We start from the raw sequence: 7,350 nt of genomic DNA on the forward strand, positions 1-7,350 counted from the left end.
AGGATGCCCCTTTATATACATGAGTCATTTTTCACACCCATCTCTTAACTCTAACGGAGACTGGCTTTGCCCCTCTACTTGATTTCCAAGTCTTTATTTACCCTGCATTCAAGTAGTAATTTCTGTAAGTTCAAAGGAACTTAATGAGGTCTATTCATTCAACTTTATGAAAGACTACTTAAATTTTAAGAAAAAGAGATTTTGTGAATGAATTAAACTCTCTAGATTTTGTAAGGGAAATTGGTGAACTTAGTTGGCATAGCTAATACCTCAATCTCTTTAAGTCGGTTGATGGTGGTATAATCTTTGGTCTAGTTATAATTATGATCTGTCTAGATGTATTTTCATAAGGGTCTTACCCCCACTATTTGTTATTTCAAATTTCATTGTATCCTTCCTGATGTGCTTTAATATTGTCCCCTATTTTCCATTTTTGACCGGCGACAACTATCTATGGTTATTCAAGTTATCACCCTAACTGCGAGTCCTTAACTTAATTATTTTTCTTGATACCTTCTTTTATGGTACCTATCTATAATGTGTTACTGAATAACACCCTCTTTTCCTTAATGGGCTCGTGCCCCTAATGTAACCCATAGCACATATTCTTTTAGTCCATTCATTTAAGATACTTCAATAGACAGGTGTAACACCCCTTACCCGTATCCTATGCCGGGACAGGGTACGAGGCGTTACTGGGATTAAACACATGCATACAAACATTTTCAGGTCATCAAATTTTGCTCAAATTTAAAACTTTCAAACTTCTTCTTAACATCCCTAATATGGACCTATGAGGCCTAAAACACGCTTTAGAAACGGTTCAAGAATAAACTGAACACTTTAGAAAACTTTGAAAAATTTCAATGCAAATAGGGGTACACCCCGTGTAGAAGGGCGACATGCCCGTATGTCCTCTTAACATGGCCATGTTGAAGGTCCGTGTAGCTCACACGGTCTAAACCTATCGGGACACACCCATGTCCCTATCCCGTGTAGATTTATTTCTCAATTCGAACCTACAAGGGTTTTCACATAGCCTGGCACACGCCTGTGTCCATGGCCCGTGTCGCTCACACAGCCATGACACGCCTGTGTCTTAGCCCGTGTATTAAAACTTTGACATTCTATTTCTGACGTCATCAACCATTTAGGGGCACACAGCCAAGGCACACTGTAACGCCCCGTACCCGAGACCGTCGCCGGAGTCGAACACGAGGTGTTAACAGACTTAATTCATTACTTAAACAGCTCAAACAATTTATTTTTAAAATTTTCAGTCAAGCTAGCAATCTGCGTCACATTCGCTTAAAAATTCATATCTCGAGTTCCAAAACTTGAAATCCAATTCCATAAATTTTCCCTAAAACTAGACTCATATATCTATTTACTAATTGTTTTCTAGAATTTTTTGTTTAGTAAATTAGTACAGTTTATTAGTTAAAGTCTCCCCTGTTGCAGGGTTCGACTGCTCTGACCTCTGTGTATTACGAATCAGATATCTCCTTGTACAAAGTTTCAATTACTATGATGTTTGTTTCTAATAAAACTAGACTCAATAAGGAATCTGTACATATAAATCATGACTTAGAATTATCTTTAAACAATTTATGGTGAATTTCCAAAGCCAGAACAGGGGATCCAGAAATCGCTCTGGACCTGTTTCACAAAAAATTTAACATCTCATAAAATATAACTCATATACCTGTTTTGTTCCATCCATATGAAAATACACTCATAATTATTCAATTCCATATTTTATTCATCATCTAATTGTATCTCTACTATTTTTAATGATTTTTCAAACTCACATCACTGTTGCTATCTGAATCTATTTTATGGTAAATTTTACCTATTTCATGGTTTCCATGGATTAGCTAGCAATTTAGCATACATAACACCAAATATGATCATGATTAGCCATTCCAATGGCTAATCATTACCAAGCATTTCCATACCACTCAATAACCATATCATAAGACCATATATACAAAATGATTATAATGCTATACATGCCATACTCAAAATATACAAGCCATTATGCCAAGATGGTATACGGATAGTGTGAGTGTGCCTCCGACCGTTCCCGATTTCCAAGCTGGCTTGTCAACACTACAAGGAATGAAAAGGAGAGATTAAGCATAAATGCTTAGTAAGCTCACATGCAAATAGCAAGTAACACAACTATATACGCAAACATAAAACATCATTTGCATAATCATCACCGAGACATTCATATCACATTTTCATTTATCATCTTACCATATTGTTGTTATATCGAGTTTTCAACCCGAGGGTTAAGTACATACCTGTTCAAAGTATTCATTTCACAACACTTACCAATACGTCCCTTTCATCTCGAGTATTCCTCCATTTGAGTAGAATTTTACCGTTGAACACATCGAATATAATTCGGATACATGGAAAGTTTGCACATAAGTGCCACATATGTAGCCAAGCTACCATGTAACCCGCCCATAAGTGAACTCGGACTCAACTCAACGAGCTCGGGCGTTCGCATCCATAAGTGAACTCGGACTCAACTCAACGAGCTCGGATGCCTAGTTACATCTCTCGAACTCGGACTCAACTCAACGAGTTCGGATGCCCAAATATCCTAGTGACATGTCACTTGTATCTTAATCCATTCCTAAGGTTCAACGGGACCTTTTTCCCAATCATGTGTCTCAACCATCTTCTACGGAATGTCGTTACCGATACTCGGTAGTATTTCACATTTTCCAAGTATATCACATAATTTGACATATTAACAAACAATTATCACAGTATAATATTTCATAATAATTATCATATCATTTAAATAACATTAAAACATTTAAAATAATAACTATGTTACCAACATTTACATATGAACTTACCTCGTATGCGAAAATGGTTACTTTTACCATTTCGACCACAACTTGGTATTTTCCCCATTTTAGCCTGAATTTTAGTTTTCCTTGCTCTATCATTTAAAATATAGTCTAATTAGGACTCACATTATACAAATTGACCCAAAATCATATTTTGGCAAAATTACAGTTTTGCCCCTAAACTTTTGCATATTTACACTTTTGCCCCAAAGCTCGTAAATTAAAATTCAGCCTATTTTCTTATGTTTTATGACATGCTGATCATTTTTTCCTTTTATGGTAACATCAAATTCTCACTCTAACATGTACTTATGACTATTAGGTATTTTTACCGATTAAGCCCTTTTGCTCGTTTTCACTTAAAACCGAGTAGTACAAGTTGTCTAACATAATTTAAAACCTAATATTCTATCACAAAACACCAAAATACACAAATTTCACCTATGGGTATTTTTCCAAATATGAACCCTAGGTTGAATTATTGCTAGCATAAGCTTAATCGAGCTAGGGACTCCAAAACGTAAAAATCATTAAAAGCGAGGCTAGAACGGACTTACAATCAAGCTTGGAAGCTTGAAAACCCTAGCCATGGTTTCTCCTTGCTATATTCGGCCATGGGGTTGAAGATGAGCAAAATTGGCTTTTAATTTTGTATTTTAATTCATTTTACCCCAAATGACCAAAATGCCCTTACTACTAAACTTTTCAAAATTCCATCCATGTCCAATTTTTGTCCATAGACTTAGAAATTGGTAAAATTTCTATTTAAGACCTCCTAATTAATATTTCAAAACAATTTCATACTAGAAACTTCTAGAATGCAAGTTTTACAAATTATTCGATTTAGTCCCTAATTTCAATTTAAGCACTTTATGCATAAAATTTCTTCACGAAATTTTCACACAATCATGCAATCATATCATAGACCTCAAAATAATCATAAAATAATTATTTCTATCTCGAATTTTGTGGTCACGAAACCGCTATTTCGACTAGGCCTAAAATCAAGATATTACACACATGCCCATGTACTAGGCTGTGTGGTGAATTTAATTTTGCATTTAAGGTGCAGACTTCACACGACCTGGGCACATGCCCATGTACTATGGCCATGTCCTCCATATATTTGAGACACACGGCCGTGTCTCTGCCCGTGTGGTTACTACTGGACATTTTGTTTTGCCAAATTTAGGTGCAGGGGACACACGGCCTGACTACATGCCCATGGGGCAGACCGTGTATCACACACGGCCTAGACACACGCCCGTGTGTCTGCCTGTATGGACAAAAACAAGGTTATTTACCAAGCCTTTTTGCCACCTTTACTTGCACCAACCTACACAACATTAAACATCTTCAATCCAAGCATAAACACATAACCAAAACAGCCACAACCAAACATCCACACATCGATTCTAAGCTAGTTTCTATCACATACAACATCTCCTACTTACCAATACAAGCCATGCAATAAACATATCCATGGAAATCCTCATCAAATGCATTTAACAGTAATAAATATTAGCCATCATCCATAGCCTTATACAAAATGAATCAACCTTCATGACAAGCCAACATATTTGGCTAAAACAATATGACACTTAACAAAAAGACCAAGTCCCTATACATGCCATACTTAAAATGATAAATCGAACTATACCAAATATTCTGATTGATAGTGTGATCGAGCCTCTGACGTCCTTTGATCCTCGAATTAGCTTGGTGATGCTATAAGAAAATGGAAAGGAAAGGGAGTAAGCATAAAGCTTAGTAAGTTGCATGCAAATAAGTAACAACATCAACCATGCATCTTTAAACACATAGCATATTATAAACCAGCACAACATTCTTGATTTAACAATGGTAGATTTACTACATATTTACACATTACAAGTATAAGCCAAAGATTTCAAGATCGTCCCCACAATAATTCTCATAGATAGAACTTACTCAATTTCATCCTTACTATTAAGGCATCATAACTAAGCTCATATCTCATGAGTTTCGAGTAAGAACCTATACCACTCACAACATGATTATATCCTTTCATATCCTTATCATAAGCTTAAAATAACTCGTGGAACCATTTGGAATACTAAAAGATACCTGATAAGCCTCACACAAGAGGGTAAATTGCCTATGCCATGTCCTAGACATGGTCTTACACTGGCTCACATGTCGAGGCCGATGCCATGTCCCAAACATGGTCTTACACTAGCTCTCATCTCAATACCGTTGCCATGTCCTAGACATGGTCTTATACTGGCTCTCATAATGTGGCTGATGCCATGTCCTAGACATGGTCTTACACTAGCACATATATCAACGCTGATGCCATGTCCCAGACATGGTCTTACATTGGCTCTCATAATGTGCCCAATGCCATGTCCCAGACATGGTATTACACTAGCACACATATCAACGCCGATGCCATGTCCCAGACATGGTCCTACATTGGCTCTCATAATGTGGCTGATGCCATGTCCCAGACATGATCTTACACTAGTACACATATTACCAAATTGTCATGGCACGGATATCCAATCTATTCCTAAGGTTCAACTGGGAGTTTTTACTATATTAAGTCTCTTTGGACATATTTGTAACATTAATTAAACAACTCATTCAACATCAATTATTAATTGCATAATATATTTACATACGAACTTACCTCGGTATACAAAATATGGGCGACTAGTTTAATTTAGTCCACTAGCTTGGTTTTCCCTCGGTTTAAGTTTGGATTCCTTATTTCTTGATCTATAATGAAAAAATTTATTTATTCAATCATCACATTAATCAGGACATTCAAAAATTCCTACTTTGGCAAAATGACCGTTTTGCCCTTAGACTTTCACAAAGTTACGATTTTGCCCCTAGGCTCATCAAATGATTTTAATCAAATTTCCTCCTTTAACAAGCCTAGCCGAACCTTTATTACTCTTATAGCAACTCAAAAATTTCAATTATTTCACACATTTACGACCTATTTTATAAACTTCACAAAATGGTCCTTTCAGGTGTTTTTACGAAAACCCCTTTCACTAAAGTTGTTTATTTAACAACCATGATTCATTTTCTTCTATAAATACTCAACAAACATCACAAATCCTCTCATTGTAAATCTCTAGACTATCAACCATTTTGCAAAATAGTCCCCTTATTAGCTAGATTAAGCTATAAGGGTTCCAAAAACACAAAAATCAACAAAAATGACCATCAAAATCACTTACTTGCAAGGGATAGAAGTTGCTGAAATTTTGAGCTCTCAAAACCCCCTCTTTGCTGAAATTTTCGATGGAGGAGAAAGGAAAATGAAAAAGATGATAGCTAGCCGTTTAGGTTAATTTTTTATTATCAATTAAGTCACCTAACATTTGACCATTCCATGAATAAAGGCTCCATGTCCAGCCACTAATAAATTTGTGGTCTATTTACTCACTAAGGACCTCTGATTTAATGTTTCATAGCCATTTAACACTTTCAACTAGTAAAACAAATCTTTCAAACTTTATACGATTTAGTCATTTTTCGAAATTAAGCAAGCAATCGCTAAAATTAGTTAACCAAAATTTTCATGCACTCATATAATAATGCTTTAACACATAAAATAATATTAAAAATAATTTCTCTGGCCTCAGATTAGTGGTTTTGAAACCACTATTCTGACTAGCCCCAAAATCTGGGTTTTACAATAAGTAGTTCCTAACGAACTATCTTTTACTCTGGTATCTCGACAGTTTCCACCCCTATTAGGTCTACAAGATCTTTCCAGTGCTTCATAGCCCTGATGGACTTTTTCTTCTTACTATTTTCTTTCAGACTTTATTGATCATTCATCATTGAGTTAACATTTCTTCCCATAAATGTAACACCCTTTACCCGTATTCAAAGTTGGAACAGGGTTTGAGGTGTTACCGGACTCAAACACAAGAAATCATACTATTTCGGGTCATGAAAATCCATCCAAATTAAAACCATTAAAAAACAATCATATCGTCCCTATTACGGGCCTACGAGGCCAAAAACATGTGTTCGGAGTTGTTTGGGACTAAACCGAGAACTTTAAAAACTTTTGGAGAAACTTAGAAAACTTTCATCATGAAAGAGATCCACATGCCCGAGTGGGTGAAGGGACACGCCCGTGTGGCATATCACACGCCCGTGCTTCAGGCTGCGTCCATCTTAGGGTGCATTCTGTTTATGACATCATCATAAAAATGAGGTCACATGGCCAAATCACACGCTCGTGTGCTGAATTCTGGACATTCTGTTTTTTTTTTCAAAATCAAGTTGCAGGGGACACATGGCTGGAACACATGCCGGTGGGGTAGACAGTGTGTCACACACGGCCTAGACACACTCTCGTGTGTCTACCCGTGTGGACAAATACAAGGTTATTTCCCAAGCCAACACATATTCACACTACATCATATGGCACAATCTTAAGCATATAAATGCATTTAAAAATAGCTAC

The sequence above is a fragment of the Gossypium arboreum genome, chromosome 2 (assembly GCF_025698485.1).
Source record: "Gossypium arboreum isolate Shixiya-1 chromosome 2, ASM2569848v2, whole genome shotgun sequence".
In the NCBI taxonomy this organism is placed as follows: domain Eukaryota; kingdom Viridiplantae; phylum Streptophyta; class Magnoliopsida; order Malvales; family Malvaceae; genus Gossypium; species Gossypium arboreum.